Source organism: Dipodomys spectabilis, unplaced genomic scaffold, assembly GCF_019054845.1.
Source record: "Dipodomys spectabilis isolate Male_0828 unplaced genomic scaffold, ASM1905484v1 ptg000121l, whole genome shotgun sequence".
Taxonomy (NCBI): Eukaryota; Metazoa; Chordata; class Mammalia; order Rodentia; family Heteromyidae; genus Dipodomys; species Dipodomys spectabilis.
Window position 1 is genome coordinate 5,358,807 of NW_024870798.1, and position 22,239 is coordinate 5,381,045.

A 22,239-nucleotide genomic window follows, 5' to 3' on the forward strand; every position below is an offset into this window, starting at 1 on the left:
TGCTCAATAAACTCTTATGTAAATTCAAGGAATACAGGTCAGTCAGAACAATCTTGTAAAATGTTGTTGCTTCAGCCTTCATACTAGCTTTGAATCTTTTTACCATGTTTAGTAGTGAAGACAAAATAGTTCTACTATAAGAGCAGATACATAGAAGAATGTAACAGATTTGTCAAAAATAAATTCTTAGTTTTATGGTCAGTAAATTTTGAAAACTATCCTATGACTTTATGAAATAAAAATAAAATCTTAAATGTTGTATTGGCACTATTGTCTCTCGAGATTTAAAGAATGATCTTAGACTACTACCTCAATACTTTTTTGTTTTGTTTTGTTTTTTGTCATTCATGGGGCTTGAACTCGACTTAGGCGCTGTCTGTGTGCTCTTCCGCTCAATGCGAGTGCTCTACCGCTTGAGTCACAACACCAGATCTGGTTTTCTAGTGGTTTATTGGATTTAAGGGTCTCATGGACGTTCCTGCCCGGGCTGGCTTTAAAGTGTGATCCTCAGATCTCAGACTCCTCAGTAGCTAGGGTTACAGATATGAGCCTCAGGCACCATCCTACCTCCATCTTTATACAAAAATTTAAAATAAAAAATTGATTATCAAACTAAATGTGAGATGTTAAAATCTATAAAACATAAATGTAAAAATTCATGACATTGCATCAGTAAAGTTTTCTAAAACTTTGATATGGAAAGCATTAATGGCTAAAGAAAAGCAAGAGTAAACTGAATTATATCAAGTGATAGCATTTCATAATTCAAAGGACACTATAACAGAAGTGATAACATATCCAACAGATACAGGGAACATATTTGTTAACAGAAGTGAAAACATATCCAACAGATACAGGGAACATATTTGTTAATGCTACAATGTTAATGCTACAGTGATTATGAATCTTAAGTATTTTTATATCTTCTAATTCTATATAAATTTTTTCCTGAATAAGATATTTCTTTGAAGAACATATGTAAATTAACAGTCAATAGAAGGAGCATATGAAATAAGTTCCTCTTTAGTATCTAAGAAAAAAGACAAAGAAAACTCACTAGTCTGACCCTAATATATAAAGATGACACAAAATATAATAATGCATTTGTGGACAAAATGATAAGCTCTACATAGGAGAATGATTAGTATAATACTGGGATCATTTTAGCAAGCAAGATTTCAAGTCTTCAAAAGTTCAAAGAGAATTGTATATGATCCAGCCAGTACACTTCTATGTATGTATTAAAGAGAAGTAAAAATCTTGTTTGGACAGGGAATGTAGTTCATTGACAGTGCACTTGAGTAGTATGTGTGAGACCCTGGAAATAATCCCCAAAAACAAATTTGAAAAGACACACTATAGATGATGTATGCTGGACAAATTTCTGTAAGTGAATTTTATATCTATTTTAATGTCTGTTCTAAAATTTACAGCATTTCTGTTTGAAGAAATGCAAGTTTGTGAAAATTAGGCTTGGAAAACCTATTATTGTACAATTTACTTCCAAAGCACTAAAATGTATACAATAAAAGGAGATTATATATTGCATGTGAATTTCATGGCAGCAAAAAAAGAAAACTATTGTTAAAATTCTTCACACCAATTGCAGAATACCTAAAAAGTTGTTTTCAGTGTTGGCTAAAAATTCTTTGTAAACTACAGCATTTAAAACAAAGATGTGATTTCTGTGTATTTTGAGTGTTTTTGGTCCGTTTTTTTTTGAGTTCATACAGAGATAACTCAATCAAAAAGTGTATGTGATACCGGAGTTATGCATATCTTATAAGTAATTGATAAACTTTTCCAGAAGAAACTTTTAGCAAATGACAGAAGACACAAATCTATGCATCTGCATTCTATGAAAGTCATATGTCACTTCCTCAATCCAATTGCTTTTTTCTACTTTGCTAGGAAAAAAATTATTCTCAAGGTAAGATCCAATAGCAATGAAGAGAAACAAAATACATAATCAACTTGATTATTTGTGAAAATATCAAATGAAATAAAACAATTCCACTTAAGCGACTCCAATATTAGTACCTATGAAGATGTTCCTGAATACCAATATCCAATAAATTTTTGGAATTTTAATTTCTACCAACATATAAAAACTAGAACAAGAAAACAAACATAGCCTTGGAGCAAACCCTTGGACTAATTTTTTTAATTGTTTTGAAATTACAAAAGAATTGATACCATTAAGAAAATGATTTGTTTTGGAAATCAATTAAAAATGTTTAGTACTTATTATAACTCAAATACTAAACAAGAGTATTTTTATACAATCATTACAAATATCACTTTATTACTATAGTAAAATAGAATAAAAGACCAGTCCCAATATATTATCATTATTCTTAATTCCTAATTATTACCTAAATATCTTAAACAAACTAAATAGTCATGTCTTTAACATAAATGTAAATATTCTTTACTTTTTACTTAACATTTTCCAGGGGTATGTATTCATGTTTCTAAGAAATGTTCACAGCAGTTAAAAGGTGCTTTTGTGAAATTAATGTGATATATTTTGTTGTTGTTTGCAAGGCCTGGCATTATCCCTAAGCCTTTTTATGCTCAAAGCCAGCATTCTACAACTTGAAGCATAGAGGGAATTCCTGTTTTTAGTGTTAATTGGAGATAAGAATCTAACAAGTACTTTTTTTAGTGTGTGGTGGTGTTCCAGTCGTGGGGGCCTGGGCGCTGTCCCTCAGCTCTTCAGCTCAAGGCTAGCTCGACCACTTGAGCCACAGAGGCCACTTCCAGCTTTTTTCTTTTTGCTTATGTGGTGCTGAGGAATCGCACCCAGGGCCTCATGCATGCAAGGCAAGTACTCTAACACCGAGCCACCTTCCCAGCCCCCTAACAAGTACTTTCCTGTCTGGGACAAGTTTCGAACACAATTCTAAGATCTCATTACCCAGAACAGCTTAATTATAGGTGTGAGTCACTGGCGCTTGGTTGGATGTAGTTTTTAAATTTTAATTATGTTTTAAGATTTTTGTTTCACTATAATATACATCGTTCTACACATAAATTCAGATTTATGTATATATTTCTGATGACAACTAATCTCTAAAAATGTATGTCTTTCTACATATTATAGTATATATATATATATATATAGTAATTATATATATATATTGCTGAAGACAGACTTACTCTAAAACTTTTATGCTATTTTTTGACCTTTTTCATTTCAAAGATATACAGTTTATTGTTCCAAAAGTTTCCTAGAATAGAATAAGTAAATATTTCAATAGAATGTAGAATCTATTATTTCAAGGGAATTTTAGATATACACATGATATTGCAGGTAACATTTACAGTATATTACTTGACATAATTCTGTTCACACTCAAATATTTGCGTGTAGTTATGGGGGAGAGAGGAAGTTAATTCACACTGGTTGGGGAATTTGCAATACTTCCAAAATCTATTCCAAAATTTGATATAAGCATCTAGTCAATCTACGGTTATGGTTTAGTTTTTTTGTTTCTTATTTGTGCAAATTTTTAATATGGATGCCTGCACAGTGGTAACATTAAAAATATTAATCCAGATTTGTGGGTATTTATATTTCTCTTGGGGAAAACTAATGAGCTCCAAGAAAATGTCCATAAGGAGCCTTTCAATTCCAATATCACAGTTTTGTCTTAAAATGCTTTAAATTCTACACACTCTAATGTGGACATAGGGTCATATTGTGGAACTTTTCTCCTCAGAGAGTGGAGTACTACCCTATTGCTTAACATGGGACAATGTACCTTCATACATAGACTGGGCATGTGCAAAGAAGAAGTGGTAGTTGAACAATTTTCTTAGCAGTTTATACAGATGAAATGGAAATAGAGCAACTATGAGCTCAAAAGGAAGTGCGCAAAGAAGACAAGGGCACAAAGCAGAATATGCCAAGAAATACTGAAGTATAATTTCAAATAATGTGCTCAGGTGTGAGGGTGTGTTCAAAGTACAGATACAGACAATGTACTTGGATATCTTGGGGGGAAAACTGCTTTAACCTATTCTGGGATAATTGTACAAGTACAAGCCCCTAACTCTGACTCTAATCAGCCACAACATCATCATCTAGGGGACTATTTTCCAACTGCAAAGTGAGAAAAAGGGGCTCATCACAGTTAGTGTTCAGGTTGAAGCAGTGGCAATCACATAACTTTTCTATAATTCTTCAATTGTTTTGGAACATTAAAATAGGAAAAAGCCAAGTAATTATTTTGCATGTACCTAAATTAAAGAGGGATGTATTCTATTGGTGTCTCTTTAACTTGAAAGTTATAGATTATGTCTTTTTATACTCTATCTTGGGACAATGATCTGCTGTAGGTCATTTTCTCTCTTCCCCTTCTTTGCCCTTCCACTTACATAATTGTTATTTAAAGAGACATACATAAGCTTGCATTTCTAAATTCTTCAAAATTATATGAACTACTTTGTACTTCTGGCAGCCTCCTATATCTTTCTCAAAGGGAAATATTTTTGACACTACCATTTTTATCCTCTATGATATTGGATATCTTCCTACCTAAATCAGTGCAAGATATACATGAGACTCATCCAGATATCTCAAAACTCGTACCACCATAAAATCCTATCTTACTTAGAAATCATGCTTTTAGAATGTCTGGGAAGTGGCATCTCTCATTTTTGAATGACACTAAGTGATACTTATATGCAGTCATGTTTTAAACCAATATGCCACTCAGTAGATGAATGAATTGACAATATGTGTTTTATGTATGCACAGTGGAATTCTATACTTCAAATTCATATGGAACTGGAAAGACTTGGAAAAATCCTACGAAGTAAAATAAACAAGACACAAAGAAACAGATTCCATGGTTTCCTCATTTGTAATAAGTTTGGAAATGTCTAGGATAGTCCTAGCAGTTGAGCAGAATTGCTCAATAACTATGTTTGTATGACCATATAAGATGATGATGAGCAAAATGAGCTCCTGGATATGGGAACAGAATTTTCTGTTTCTGGTTGTTCTTTTAATGTACTATGTGATTTCTTTTTTCTTTTGTGTTTTCTCTTTGGTTTATCCCCTGTTATATTTGATTTCAGTATCCTGTGTATTGTATATACATTTATCTTAATTTGGCAAGGGAAGAGGAACAATGAAATGGCAAGACAAAGAACAAAGGGCAAACCAATGTAATAGCAATACTCAAAAACAACATGTTGGAATTTTACATTACAACTTATGAGAGGTATAGGGGTGAAGGAAAACTGTGAGAAAAATGAGGGAGCGGGTAAAAAGTTCAACATGTTATGTATTCACTACCTTACAATTACTGCAACCCCTTATATATATCACCTTGATAATAAAATTAAATTAAAAATGAGCTGCATAAAATATAATTTCACTGTATTGGTATAGTAAATATTATTCTATGTGTATTACCTTTTTAAAAAATTAACATTTTGGCTGCTAATTTGAATTAATTACCCATTTATCAGAGGGTCATCATCTTGAATATTATGAAACTATACAATATTTTCAGAATATACTTGCCATTATTTGGAAAAAAAACATTATTTTAGTATTGTCTCATACTAAAACAGAAATAGTTCAATTGTATGGAAACTCCTAACTTTTCAAACTGAATAATTGTTTAAGAGGGCAGAGTATATGTGTTCTTCAACATTCCTATTATTACTAACTACTCATTTTCAAATTCTGAACATGCCATACTAGAGACATTCAAAAGAGTACCTGTTTGCATTTATTTAATTTTGCAATAGGTCCAGTTTTCAATGTGGCATTACATATTTAAATTCAAGAGAAAAACTAGCCACAGTATGGTAGAAGGTAAAACTATGAAGTATCTATATTAATTCCTCTAGAGTAAACATTTGTTCATCAAAGTAAGCCATTATTTCTATGGCCATCAATCCCAAGTTTTATGCCATAAAGTCATCCTAGCTCAACAATTTCCAACTTGTAATGTGCACCTTAAAATTCCTTAAATTCACAACATGACAAGCATATAACTATTGTGAAAAAATACTAAACTTCTGCTAATATGATGCCCTTCGTATTGTGGAAAGAACCCTACACTAAACTTTGCTGCATCATTTTCCACCCAGTGTTATTCTTAAGATCAGAGCACTTGCAAATATTATTTATAGTTATATAATTTATCTATCATAGATATTCAGGAGATCTGAATGTCTGAATATTAAGATCTGAAACTCTGGTTCAAATCCCACCCAGGAAGGTAGTTTCATCAGATTCTTACCTCCAATAAACTGCCCACGAAAAGCCTGACACAAGTGGCACTGAGGTTCAAGTGGTAGAGCAGTAGCCTTGAGCAAAAACAGGCTCAGGGACAGTGCCCAGGCCTAGAAGTTAAGTCCTAAGACAAACCAAACAACAAAAACAAAATAAAAACAGACTCTAAGCCTATCATTTTTCTCATTGTATACAGAGGTACATAATTAAAGAAATTTCTTCCTGTGTTATGTATTGTAGAAAAAAAGGTGTCACACAATTACTCTCTTCATAACATGTAACACCAAAGTCTCAAAAAATTGCTCTTTTGCTAAATTCATAAATTAATAGCATCAATTTGTTGACAACTTTATCTAGATTATTCACATTATCATGTTACTTATGAACTGTTGAAATTAACTATTAACTAAGTTCTAATTATACCTCACTTGAAAGAATATTTTAGGCAAATAGAATGCCAGAATCATTTGTGAATTTGTAAATTAAATCTTCTACTTAAAACAATTTTATAATATCCTATAGTATATTAAATTACAAACAAAAATATTTATTTTAACTCTAAATTCTTATTTAGCCAGGTCTACAAAGTCCTACATTAAATGAACTTTCCTATTTCTCTAGGCTTAAGCTTTTGTAATCCTTCATCATTTCTTTGGAATCTAACAGAATGATTATTGCTTTTTCAAATTCTTGGTTGGGAATCATGAGCTCTTTTGCATCTAGTAATGTTCTGTAATGAAGACGATATTTAAACACAAATGAGGATTATATATGAGTTGCAGTTCAATAGGAAACTTGACTTCTCAAAACATAATGACAAAATTAGCCCAAACTTCCAACTGTGTGTTCCTTTCTGACTTATTTTTTATTCCTTTCTTGGTTTGTTTTATTGAGACAAAATTATACTACCTAGTCCAGTGAAAGTATAACTATGTCATTCCACTCTCTATTTACCTGTTTAAGTCTGAGTAACAGAATTCCTGGCTTGTATCACATTGTCCTACCATAGTTTGTCAGTTTATTTAATCTACATACAGACTAGCAATTCTGAACTTCTGGAATAATATTTTACACTAGACTGATGGCTCAGACTGTTCATGTACTATTTTCAAAGATGTTCTAATATATGAAAAAGAATATGAACATTTTCAGATGCACGTGAAGGGGTCTCTGATTCATTCCTTCCTGGATCCGATCCCTTTATCCCTTTATTAATGATGACTTGACTTTCTTACTATTTTTGTTCCCACCTACGTAATATTCTCAAGCTTTTGGGGAAATTTCACTTGAAGACTTTCTAATATTAAAAGTTATCACTTGATTTTAGTCTTACTCAGGGCATATTTCTAACTTTTGTACAGAATCTGAGAGTTGTTCCATATGTGTGTTTGATCATATAAGTGCCTCTGTGTGTATGTGCGTATTTGTATGTATATATGTATGCAAAAAGCTCAAGCTCTTCTTCAGAAATCTTGCTCATAACTAGTATTCCATCACTTGAGCCATTCTTCTTTTTTATTTTTTTTTGGTCTGGTCGTTGGGCCTGAACTCTGGGCTTGGGCGCTATCCCTCAGCTCTTCAGCTCAAGGCTAGTGCCCTACCACTTGAGCCACAGCGCCACTTCCAGCCTTTTTCTTTTTGCTTATGTGGTGCTGAGGATTGAACCCAGGCCCTTATGCATGCAAGGCAAGCGCTTTACCACTTGAGCCACCTTCCCAGCCCCTTGAGCCATTCTTCTAATGCATCTTTTGGCTGGTTAATTATAGTGTTTCAAAGACTGTTTGCCCAAGCTGGATGCAAACTGAACTTCCCAGACTCCTTTGCATTCTTAAGTTTCATTTCTCCAGGGGTATCAACTTTTGAACTACAACCATTTTTGTGAGTGTAAAATTTAAGCTGTAGCCCAGATTTTTAACTCGTGTTCATATAAAGAAAAATGAACATACACATTACATATACTGAGTGTACACTGTTAGAAATGTGATCCTAAGCAGGGTTCAAGTGGCTCACACCTGTAATTCTTGCTAATTAGGCTGAGATCTGAGGATTGCAGTTCAAATCCAGCATCAGTAGGAAAGTTTCTGAGGCATTTATCTCTAATTAACCACAAGAAAACTGGAAGTGGTGTGGGGCTCAAAGGTAGAGAAAAGTTTTGAGCTGAAGAATAGAGGGACAGTGCCCAGGCCCGGAGTTCAGGCCTGACTACCATCAAAAAAAAAAAAAAAAGAAAGAAAAGAAAAAAAAAGAAATGTGATCTTAGCCACCACTTTATTGCTAGTATAATTCCTGCTCTCTCGACATGGACTTTTTTCCAGTTAAGTCCATGATCTTATATCTGACTTGCTTGGAACCAGAATTATTCTTCCATTCTACTTTTAACAAATTTGCATGATTACCTATCATGATTTAGAGCTAGTAGAAGAAAGAGAGTGGTCTCATCCTTCATGTTCCACTTAGTAGTAATGCTTTCTCTATGTCACTCCCATAGATCTACATACTGGCCTTGGCTTTATTATTTCAATGTTGTCTTATTTGCAGTCTTCTATAGAGTATTGAACCATTATACTTAAATACAGAACTTCTCTTTCTCCTATACCTATTGTTTTCTCCTTCTGTTAACTTATGTATACTTGGGTAATAATGCACAACACAAACACTGACCAAAAAATGTTTCTGAGAACCTTCTTCCCACTTAAAATTGGTCTTAATTTACAGAGCACTTAGGAAATTTGAATTTAATGTACTCCAGAGTAATGTTTTCTTTCATATTTTTTGTGAAAATGGTGGACAGAGGTGTTAGAGTTACATAAGTAAGTTAATGACTACATTATCTAAGGAGCATTGTTACCTCCTCTTTTTTCTTTCCCCTGCCATCCCTTTTCTCCCCACCATCCCAACTCTCCCCTCCTATCCCCAAGTTGTAAAGTTCGTTTTCAACATAGTGTCTTGTTCATCTCATTGTTACAACAGGTCATACTGTATCCTTGTTTCACCATTTTATTTCCCTTCCCCTCCCCACATTAGAAAAATGTATATGCATGATGCAGTTCACCGATATCAAACAGTCATTATACCATGGAGGAAGAAAATAGAAGAGAAACAAAAAACATCACGTAATTCATGTTAGATACATTAAAAACAATAGTAAAAAAGAAAAAAAAACAAGTTGTGTCCTTATTTTGGGGCTCATTTCACTTAACATATTCTTATATGGCCATATGTACATGGATAATGTTTTATAAGCCATGTAAATTCCATATTTTCTCGTTACTAAGTTGTCTCTGAAACACATGTTAACTCATGCCCAAAAATGTCTTTGTGTTATTTCAATGAAACCAGAAAACATTCATTTTGCCTGGAACAGCACCGTAGATTGTTACTGGAAGTAATTGGAAGGAACTTTTACAGGAAGTAGAAACTGAATCCAGGAGAGAAATTGAACATAGAGAAATGACAAAGTTCAGGTTAATTTGTGCTCTCATTTTTACTGTACAAGAAAATAATCCAAGGCTTGAAGGAAGCCCTGTCCCTGACTTTTTCCAGTATGCTCTTTACTCATAAAACTTTCTGTAAACTTCTAATTGAGAGTATTACAAAAGGAAACAATATGAAATTTGAAGGCCAGCATAGAAAAAAATGGAAATAACATTGTTGTACAATGTTCTACTACAAAGAAACAAAGACACGGAGGTTTTAAAATGTCTTATACATGGATATTTTACTCCTCAGATGATTCTCTTGTTGTAAAAGTCAGATATCCATCCGTTATTCTGGTCTTGAGTTCGCCATATCAATAAGGATTCCAAAAAGCAGGATCCATTGAGTATGATCAGCAAAAGGAGCCTCTTTTCAAATCAGTGTTTAAGGATGGTCCAAAGAAATATGTGGGGTTTTTTTTTGTTTCATGTTTGTTTGTTTAGTTTGTGCCACTACTGGGGCTTGAACTCAGAGGCTGGATCCTGTCCCTGAACATTTGTCTTTCCTGCCCACCTACTCCCAAAGCTAGTACACTACTGCTTGAGCCAAAAGTCCACTTCCGGATTTTTTGGTGTTTAGTTAGAGATAAAAATTTGACAGATTCTCCTGCCTGGGTTGGCTTTGAACTGAGATAGTAAGAAAGCTATGTGACATCAACTGTATGGACTTCTCTTTTGAACCAAGAAATATTAGATGAAGTTTATTATAAAGGTAATATTTGACAATTTTTAAAAGAAGAGAATACATCCAGCAAATAAGCCATAACTTAAATAATTCAGCAAAATAGGTGCACCGAATCATATGGGAATTTTTTTTTTGCTTGGGAAGATTACTAGTGACTTCGTAGTTCCTTTTGGGGAAACTAAAATTATATTTGACTTTTTTGTTGGTCGTGGGGCTCGAACTCTGATCCTGGGCACTGTTCCTCAGCTCTTGAGCTCAAATTGAGTGCTCTAACACTTTAGATACAACACCACTTCCTGGTTTCTGGTGGCTGATTGAAGATAAGTGTCTCATGTACTTTCCTGACCAGGCTAGCTTTGAACCACAATCCTCTGGTCTCAACCTCTTGAGTAGCTAGGATGACAGGCGTGAGCCACCAGCACCTGGCTCATATTTGCATTTATGTGCACTTAATGACACTGTAGACAAATAATGAAAATTTGAATCAAATGATGACATTTCAGCTTTTCAGAAAATTTGAGGGTAGCAATTAATATGTCTTCCTTTTCCATGCTGTTACATTAATGACTCATGAGTTATTGGACTCTTAATTTAGCATCCTCTAATGTCTGCGACGGTGGACTTAGTATAAATAATTGTTAGTATAGAAATATAGAAAGCCTGATATTTTTATAATGCAATGGAGATCAGATAGGAAAGAACAACATAGAATGACATACAATTTATCACACAGAGATTAAGAATTAGCCTAAATGAAATAGAATGCTAAAGGTAATGAAGAATAAGCTTGGATGATAACTAGTTCTTCAATAACCAAATATGGTTCCCTAGAACAGTTTGTGGTATAATTTTGTTATTATTATTGTAAGGTCCGCTCCTGGATGGCTAACACACTCCACCCTCCTCTCAGCAAAGTCTCCACCCAGTACCTGCATTACCTAGGCAACTGGGACACCTGGAAGAAGTCACATCTGCATCCACTGAGGTCACATCTGAATTTGATGTGACCACACCTTTCTGGGCCCATACCCTAGATAAGGCCTAGCCCAAGCCCAGACGCCCTCTCTCTGCTCTTTTCTAGCTCTTTCTCAGCTCTTTCCTTCTCTTCTCTTTCCTAGTTCTCTCTTTCCTACCTCTTTCCCAGATGCTCTCTTTTTTAGCTCTTTTTTTCTCTTTTCTAGCTCATTTCTCTTTCCCTGCTCTCTCCCTTTCCAGCTCTTTCTCTTTCCCACATCTCCCAGCTCTCTTTCCCAGGCCTTTCCCCAACACGTGGAGGACCAAGATGACCTGGTGCAATCCGGAACGAAGAATAAACTTATTCCTTTCCTGAATACCACGTGCATTGTGCTGTTCTTACTCAGCTACCTCTTTTTTAAAAAACGTAACAATTATCATTTATTTCTTCCATCTGGGTTTATTCCTTCACTTCTATCACAACTATTAATTAGCTGGTGCCTTTTTGGTGCCAAAACTGACCAAAAAGACTTATAATTCTCACTTAGACTACCCTACACATTGTGATTAGCAGTGACCACTCAAAAGCCTGGAATCTTTGAATTTCCAGGATTAATATTCACCTGATATCTAAGCACATTCCTGACATTAATTGCCATGACTTACTAACAAAACCTTTTTTTTTTTTTTTTTATCAACACAGCCTTCTAATATAGGTAAAGTACATAAATTAAGAACGATTGTTAAGTCATAATTGGAAGGAGCAAATATATATTCATATATAGGTTGTTTATTTGGCATTTACTTGGTAAATGCATTTTTGCCAGTCCTGGGGCTTGAACTCAGGGCCAGGGAACTCTTCCTTAGATTTTTCTCTTTTTATTTTGCTTAATGCTTGCACTCTACCACTTGAGGAACAGCACCACTTCATTTTCTGTTTATGTGGTACTGAGGAATTGAACCCAGGGTTTCATGCATTCTAAGCAATCACTGTACCATGAAGCCACATTCCCAGAGCCCTAAATGACTTTCTTAAGGTGGGATTACTTTTTCATTCCATTACTATGTATTATAATTTAGGCTAGGTGGTAGAAAAGGAAGTGGAAAACAATATTAAGTCCAGTAAGGCTGACATTCCTATCACACCCCTACAGAAGTACAGTGTTAAGACCTGCAGGACTCATAGGGATGTTGCATGTTATATTATTATATAAAAAAAAACATAAAAAGTCTTCCCCGATATCCATAACTTTCTGCTTCCACTTTCAAGTTCAAGAGCCGAAAATCGAAGCCTTTTTAATTGATTGGGGATATTTCCTAGAAAGGAAGAAGGAGGATGTGGAAGGTGATGTTGGAAAAATATGCATTTTTAAAAAGTGCTACTGACGAACTCCCACATCTACTTGAATATGCTGTCTGCACAAGATGCAGATAAATGAAGACATTTATTCTGGTGGATAGTTACATGTATTAACAAAATCTAGTTCTGGAAAAAAAGTTACCAGTATAAAGTATTGTCTATAAAATGGTTTCATGTCCTAGCAGAACAAAATGTAGTGTTGAAATGATTAGTCCAGCTTTCTTTGAGATTTTATGCTGTCTCAGTATTAAGATGTTCTCTACTTCCAGTAACATGGAAGCATAAAAGACATGATTTGAATATACCAGTAGTTTTAGGAACAAAGGTACATAATACTTTCCTTCCTGCAGAGACATGTGATGGCAAGTATGACTGATTGTATTATAGTTCTTTTCTTTTTCCTCTTTATCGCAAGTGTTGCATATCTTGGCATATTAGTCTGCCCTGCATCAGCTTCCTGTAGGTGAGATTTACCTCTACTCTGCAATGTCAAGATGGGTCATGTGACTTACTTCGGCTTACAAAAATGAACCAGAAGTGGTTAAAGGCTATTTCTAGGGGAAGATTTCTATCCCATTGTTTGTGTCTAAGAGCTAACTTCTTTTCCCTTAGCTATAAAAATAGCATATTTCCAGAGGGAATCTTTTTTCAACTTATATACTGGAAGAATATAGCATGTAAAATGAGGCAAAACTCAAACACAGCAAGAATTAAGCGAATATTAGAATGAGATATTAATGTTAGTTTCTTACCATTCTTGTATGACTACAGCACATCAGAATTTAAGAAATACTGAACAAGAACTAAACAAATATATAACACTTCCTGTTTGATGCTATTACCTTTTTTATATAAATAAGCATTCTCTATGTGATCACTTGAGGGGTTAACTTTTTCTTTTTTTTTTTTTTTTTTTTTTGTCGGTCGTGGGGCTTGAACTCTGGCCCTGGGCGATGTCCTTCAGCTCATCAGCTCAAGGTGAGCGCTCTAGCACTTGAGCTACAGTGCCACTTCCGGTTTTCTGGTGGTTTATTGGAGATAGGAGTCTCACAGTCTCTCCTGCCCTGGCTGTCTTTGAACCGCGATCCTCAGATCTCAGCCTCCTAAGTAGCAAGGATTACAGGCGTGAGCCACCAGCGCCCGGCTGGGGTTAGCTTTTTCTATAAATGTGTTTAATCAATCTAGAGCACTGTATCTAACTTCCACAATCATTATCAAGAACTTGTGATTGAGATGAAGAAGAACAAAATATCTAGATTTCTCGCTTCTCTTTTCCTCTTCTCCTTTTTTTAGTGAGAATTTTCATCCTTTCTCCAAATTCTCCTATTAATAAAGGAAGAATGACACATGTGGATATCAAGCAAAAGGCTTCAAAGCCAGAATTTTATTCTTTCAGAAATAGATGAAATAAATCAGAGTGGCTCAAGGAAGAAGAAAAACATGATTTTTCCCCTTTCTGGCTTCAAAAATAGAGTCTGAACACGACTCTAAAAATCTAATAAACAATTTGCCTTAGCTAATTTTTTAAAAATATTGTTTTTTAATAAATAATAATTTTAACATTAAAAAATTTAAAATATATAGTAATTTGTTGTTTGCTTTTGGTAGGCATAAAATAAGACTGCATTAACTTTGTGTGAGTTGAGAGGCTAAATTTTATCAGAATCCAAACAAAATGAAAAATATATGATGTTAAGATAAATAGCTTTTAGGTACATTTTCAACATGACATACACACAGGGACATCTTTTTCCTTCTTTTCCTCTCCACTCGTCAATAAGCAGTTCATGTAATTCAAATAGCTATGTTTCTTTCAGAAATAGATTACACATAAACAAGTTAAAAGACGAGAACCAGTATTGGTGCATTCTTTAAAAATAGCAGTCACATAACTATTAACCATAATTCCAAAATGATAACAATCAAATGCTCTTGAAAAGAGAAGATTGTAAGCAGAATATACAAAAAGTGATAATGTCAGAACTGATTCAGGAGCTGCTGTCTGACATTTAAGATTTCTAGTACATGACAATTTTTAATCAGGATTAAATGCTTTCAGGAACCCAATTTTTTCTAGTTATATTTCATTAAAGAAATATGTTGTTCAAAATTAATAAAAGCATAACAGGTTATAATCTGTAGAAAGAGTGCTTACACACTCATTGTGGTAGGCAGTAAAATACCTTTCCAAAATATCTATAGTCCCGAAATATCTAATCCATCAAATGTTGATTTACATTTTATATGTAAGGTTGTAAAATAATCACCTTTCATTACCCAAAGAACACAAATTTGAATAATTATCAGATGGGCAAAGTATACTCAAAAGTCCCAGCTGTAGTTCGGAAAGGACATCATTAGGTAAGAATCATCAGGAAGATGTAAAGATGCTACATTACAAGATAAAGGAAAAGACAAGAACAGAGATTCTGAAGTTTCTGGAAAGTGGACCTGGAAGTAAATGCTTTTTCCACTAGAATCACCTGAAAAGTATTTTAGCTCTGTAGGGGGCTCAATTTTAATCTAGTGAGACATATTTTAGATTTCTGTCCTTTAGAAATGTAAATGATAAATATGGATTATTCGAGCCAATTATCTTGTAGAAATATTTTACAGCAGATTTGGTTTGGTAAGCTAACTCAACTACAACCTTTTCCTGATGCAACTACAAGGATACCACATGTCCTAGTTTCTGAGAATAAAAAAGTTGCCACCAGCTTTGTACACATGTATGATGTACATACTACTAAGGGCCTTGGATTAATGAAGTCTTGAATTAGTAAATAATATTTAAACAAGAAGCTCCCTATATTCATTTTCACATTTGGGGATCACTAAGTTCAAAAGTTATGTAGAAGGCTAGGGTAAGAATATAGAAATGAAATCTGTCTCCTATTATTATAAAGATAATTTATGTCATTTTGATTTACTATTTCTAAAGTAATAAAAAAAAATTAGGTAAAACCGAAACAGTAACTCGATCTTCTCTCCTTCCTAACTTTCCAACAGAAATTAGAGAATCCAGTAAAGATAAGCAATCCCAGGATGGAATAGGATGTTATAGGATCACCAGATGGTGAAAAAGAAGTTAACAAAAATGGGTCTCATGGAACAATGGGAAACAAAATCAACACCTACAGATTGTGATATAGTTGTGATATAGAAAATAGTTTCCACTATGCTAAGTCTGTGACATTTTAGCTTTGTTTACACAGCTAATTTCATCTCTTAGGAAATTACTTTATTAATACTCAAGGGTTTGCAGCGTATAACCCAGCAACAAATAATGCTTCTAAATGTAAACAAGCATAATACTAAGAGTAACCAAGGCATTGCTATAGCTGATAAACAAGAATGATCTTGGGGAATAGTCAAACAGTCTTGAACTTTTTCATATCTTTCCTCTTCTCCAACATTAGAAGACCTAGTCTAGATATGTAAAACATTAATAAAGGATTTTTATATTTTTTATCGTTCACACTAATGCAAATACACTTTTCCTTTTTGCAAACCTGACTTTGAAAGAGTCAGACCCTCACCACTATTTTATAGACAAACGTTTACTGCTTTGACTTAGGTGTTTCTTGACTTTGGGTGTTGCTCTCTATTATTTTGGCAACTACATAGAAAAACAAGTTAAAAGCATTTTACTTATTTTGGATTGTTCAAAGTCATGCTGCCTTCAGTTTTCTGTTCCCTTCTTCACTGCTAATTGAAGTTTAATTATTGCTCTTAAATGATAACAAAAACGTGATACTTTAACGTATATTCTCATTGAAACCAGTGAAAACAGGAGTGTCTGCGATTGTTATATCATTGTTTTCAAATATTTTTCTTCTATTTTCATTATTGCCTTTATTCCTGTCTTCTAATCAGGAAAACAAGGTTGCATAAAAGATCTTCCTAAGGAACAGGATGTTAGGCAGAAAAAAATAGATATATAATTAAAGGTTTTCATCTCTTAAGAGACTGAAAAGATCAGAAGACATTTTGTTATTACTTGTACAGTTAAGATGACTTGAAAGTTTTGGTTCTTAAACTAAGTGAAATGCATGCAAAATGTTACAGTTGTTCCAAAAAATGATTATGGTTTATACTTTTATGCTTCAATGAGATGAAACCTCTTACAAAGTTGGAGGGCATATTTATTTTAGGGTAGAAGAGTTAATATTAGAAAGCCAAGGGAGATTCCTAAAACAACACTGCCTATCACGTATCAGTTAATTATACTTATGGCATATAAGTATATAAACATACAAATATTAATTGAGTGAGAAATATGTGATTTACACAATTGATTCAATGACAACTAGTATATCTAGTGAGGATCTAAAAGTCTTATAATACATATTTTAACATTTATGCCAAAATATTTGTTTATTTGTAACTGTTTATTTTTAATTTTTGTCGGTCATGGAGCTTGCAATCTTGACCTGGACGATGTCCGTCAGGTCTTCAGCTCAAGACTAGTGCTCTACCACTTGAGTCACAGCCAGTTTTCTGGTGGGTCTTTGGAGGTAAGAGTCTCACGGTCTTTCCTGCCTAGGCTGGCTTTGAACAATGAATCTCACCTCTTAGACTCCTCAGTAGCTAGGGTTATAAGCATGAGCCATTGGCGCCTAATAACATAATTATATTTTACACATTTATGAAGTATGGAGTGATAATCCCATTCATTTATATATTGTTTAATGATCAAGCCACACCATATCCATTAATTTCTGCATGTAACATTTCTTTATAGGGAGAATGCTCAAAAACTTTTCTTCTGGCTGTGATGAAATATCTATTCTTAACTATAATCACTTTGCTTCTTGTAGTATAAAATTAATATATTTACTTTTAGTCATGGAAGTCTGCTAATTAAAGTTATATAAAACATGAATTGTAAAGTGAAAGAAGTTCATAGCTCCATTACTTGTTTAAAGAAAATAATTATGCATTTTTTCAATTATATTTCTTTGAGAATGTGTAATATTCATTGATTTAACTGTTAAAATTGATAACAGTTACATTATATCAAGTAGATTCAAACTTGTATTTGAAAATTGCACACTTAACACCAATATTCTTCCACTTTCTTCTAAGACATAATTAAAATAATGGTATAGCAAAGCTTGGTGTTAGTTGTTCATGTGTAGAATCATAGAAACTCAGGAAGCTAACACCTGAAAATTTTAGCTCAATATCAGTCCAAACAGACAAAAATATGAAAACTTATCTCCAGTTATCCAGCAAGAGGATGAAGGTGTGGATGTGGCTCAAGGAATAGCGTGTCATCAGCTATGAGCAAAAACACAAGGGAGACCATTAAACATTGAGTTCAAGCCCTAAAAATGGCATTCGAACACAAGACAACAACAAAAAGTAGTATGAGCATTAATAATGAAGACAAAATAGTAGAAAATATCATGAGAAATGTGAAAACATCTGGAAGACAGAAATTATTAGACAAAATTTTGATTCATGAGAGGTAAAAGTCACAGTATAATTTGGACAATCTCATTGTAGTCATTTGTGCTGAAACCTGGCTATTGGGTAACATGTGAAAGAGCAGACTGGATTACCTGACATATCAGACTTCGTCTGTAACTATGCATCATCCCACTCTGCAAAAATCTAAAATCGTGCTTGTTAATTTAAAAAGAACCTCATGTTAGAGACCGCTTGGTCCACACAGACTGTGGTCCTTATTTTGAGGTTTCAGACCAGTGCTTTTTTAATAACCACTCCTGTTTTACCCCCCTTCCCTGGTGCAGCTATACCTTACTAAACTGGCACCAAGCCAAGGATTTGAACTAGATCCCCCCCTTAGTCCCTCCCTTTCTCCAGCTACAACTCAGTTCACATACTATCTCTCTTTTAGCATTAGTTATTTTCTTACTCATCCCCACCAGAAAACTCTTACATTCATGTAAACCCACTATAAATAACCTAGTTAGAAAAGGGAGAAGGCATTGGCTGAGACGCTCATCTGTAGCTTTGCTTCCTAATAAATCTGTGCTACACTATCTTTTTTCCATGGCTTTTGAGTCTGACAAATGATTGATTTGGTTTGATGTAATCCCATTTATCCAGACTTACTTTGGAAGTTTTGACCTGTGCCAAGGAGCCCGCATGTTTCCACCTAACTCCTCCTGTTAACGTTTTCAAGGTATCTGGACTTACATTGAGGTCTTTGATCCATTTGGAATCGATTCTGGTATAGGGGGATATATAAGGATATAACTTCAGTTGCCTGTGTACAGCCAATTCTACCAGCACATCTTTTTGAAGAGGGTGTTTTTCTTCTATCCTGTGTTTCTGGCTTCCTTATCAAAGATTATATACCTGTTGGTGTGGATTAATTTCTGGTGCTTCAATTCTCTTGTATTGATGGAATTCTGCGCTTCCATTGGAAAAAAATGGCATTACCCCAATCCTGAAGAAATGGAAAGACTGGGAAACAATGATATTAAATGAAATAAGCCACATCCAATTAAGTATATGCTGCATGGCTTTCCTCATTTCTAATAGCTAGATATATCCATAAATCTACTAGGTAATGCAACAGATAATAAATGACATATAAATGCACTTGGATATGATTAACAGCACTCTAAACATTCACATGGCAAGAACAATGGAAGCTTTTCTTAGGAGAGGATCACAATGGCTCAATAGCTATGTGCATATGACCAGATAAAGTGATGCTTATTGCAATGAACTCTAAGAATCAATCATACATATGAAATACATATATATGCATATAATTTTAAAATATGTCATATAACAACCAACTTCCCTGTAAACTCAACAGCAACATTCTATGTTTAGAAGATAAAATTGAGGAAAGTTTTCAACACATAATCTAAAATGCATAGAGGAAAAGGGAGAAAAAGATAAGATGGAAAGTAGAATAGTTAACTACTGACGAATTCATAAACAATTTCCAAAACTATACAAGAGAGCTGGGGTACAGCTCAGTTGTAGAACTAGACTAATATATACAAAGCCATGGGTTCAATCTCCAAGAAGGCCTAATAATAAGTTAATAAACAATAGTAATACAATAATTACTTGAAATAAATGCTTTCATATTAGAGAGGCCTGAATCCTCAAACAGTAAATAAAATATTCTCAATTCTTGTACCCAATGACATGAAACTACAAGAATGAAGAGCAAATAGTTTCCTTTTCTGTCCTTTCCTTTCCTTTTTCTGTTTTCTTCTTTTTTTTCCTTTGATAATACTGGTGCTTGAAGTTGCTATGGCTCTAACCACTTTATATTTTTTTTCAGGCCAAGCCTTCCTTGAGCAATGATCTCTTACGTATGGCTTCCACAAACGTGAGTAACAGGGAAATTACACTATATCTAGCTTACTTTGGTTTGGTAATTTCTCGCTTCTTTTGTAAAAATTGGCCCTGATATCAATCTTCTAAGTCTCTGATTTCTAATTAGCAAGGTATATTTCATCTCAAGCTGGACCCAGACTAGTTCTCAATGTAAACATTCAATATTGACTTCTGTTTTCTTGATATCATTAAATTCTATTGAGGTTAGTATGGATTTTTATGATGTTATAAGAACACAGAGATATCCCTTGAATACTTTTCCGAGTTTCTTTAAATTTTTATTGTAAGACATCACAAGTAGACATTAATATTTCACAAGTACCTTAAGCAGCATTCAGTTGTTTTAATTATTTTGTTCACATTTTTAATCCAATATAATGTTATCAACTCTATATGAATATACTATATTTACAGATACTTTTCTTTACTAAAAATGAGTATGTCTCATGCTATTCTTTTATAATTAAACCCACTACTTCTCTTTGTCCCATCCCAAACATGTTTCATCCTGGTAACACATTTTTTTTCTGTGACTTCTAGATCATGCAATAAATAAGTTTTTAAGATTGCATACACATATATGATAGATTATTCCCAATTATTGTATGCCTTAATATTGTATTGCATACACTCGAGTTGCCTTTTGGTTCTGTTATTAAAGAATGTAGCACAATTCTTTTCCCATTCACCTGAAGAAAGCCTGAATTGATTTCCATTTTTTAGAAGAAATAATGCTGCTATAAACCTCTGTGTTTTGTCTTTGGGGTGAATGCTACATTTTATTTCTGTGAGACAAAGCCTGAAGAGCTCAATTCCTATGCTATGCTATGGGATACATATTTCATATTCTAGGAACCTGTCACAATGTTTTCAGAAGTGGCTTTCCCATTTGACATTCCTGCCATGATCCACAGTTTCTCTGTTTCTTGATAGCATTTAGCATGGTCATTATTGTATTACAGGAAGTAATTCTCATCCATATTTTATGATGTCATTTTAGATTTAATGTGCATTTATTTGATGACTAATAATGATTTTCTTGTGCTTATTTTTCACAAGATGTATTTTGCTGGTTTCTAATTTTTTTTAACAGTAGGTTTTGAGAGTTCTATGTAGAGTCAGAATTTGCAAATATTTTATCCTTGACTCTAGGTACCCTTCATTATCATCATCAATACCATCATCATCATCATCATCATCATCATCATCATCATCATCATCATCATCACCATTAGTATTACTACTATTACTTTTGTACATGTATATATGGTCCTGGGGTTTGAAATCAGGGTCCCTGAGAATTGTTGCATTTTGTTAACAATTTACCCTTTGAGTCATGCCTCACTACTGATTTTTGTAAATTAATCAGAGATAAGATTCTCAGGGACTTTATTTTATGGGCTGGCTTCAAACAGCAATACTCAAATCACAGACTCCCAAGTAGCTAGGATGAGATACATGAGCCCTCTGCTCCCAATTTGTATTAGCTACTTGTATATGAGCTTTCACAGACCAAATTTTATTTTACACTTTTATTGAGTTCTACTATATCAAGTTTTCTTTCCTATAAGTTTAATGCCTAAGTTAAGAATACTTCATCTCCAAAATTGTCAAGACATCTTTCTTTGCTTTACATTTTCATCACTCTTTTTGATTTATATGCCACGTTCTAATCCTGCTTGAAGTTAATATTTGAATAAATTGTTATGTTTAAGTCAATGTTCATTTTTTAATTCTCCCCAATACTGGCTAACCTATCACCGCTTATTAAAAGAATATCATTCCACAAATATTTGATTTTACTCCTTATTAAATATTCCTTGATAATGATTATGTCGATCCAATCTGGTGCCTTATAGACCCATTGAGCTGTGTAATCTTTCCTTTACAAACATAACAATTTTACACTAACAGCTTTAATATTGGACAGAGAAATATATTTCCGTTTATATTCCTTTGTCAATGAGTCAAAGAGTGCTGGTTAGGTGTTTTTAGAAATTGTCAAATACTTATAAATATTAATGCCAATAAAAAACTTTAACCTTCCTGAATAAGTTATAAAAAAACTTCTCAAATAAAATAAAATAAAATTTAAAAACTGAAATACACATGTCTGTTATAATATAGCAACAACTAAAGAACATGAAATGATCATATCATGCCTAGACAT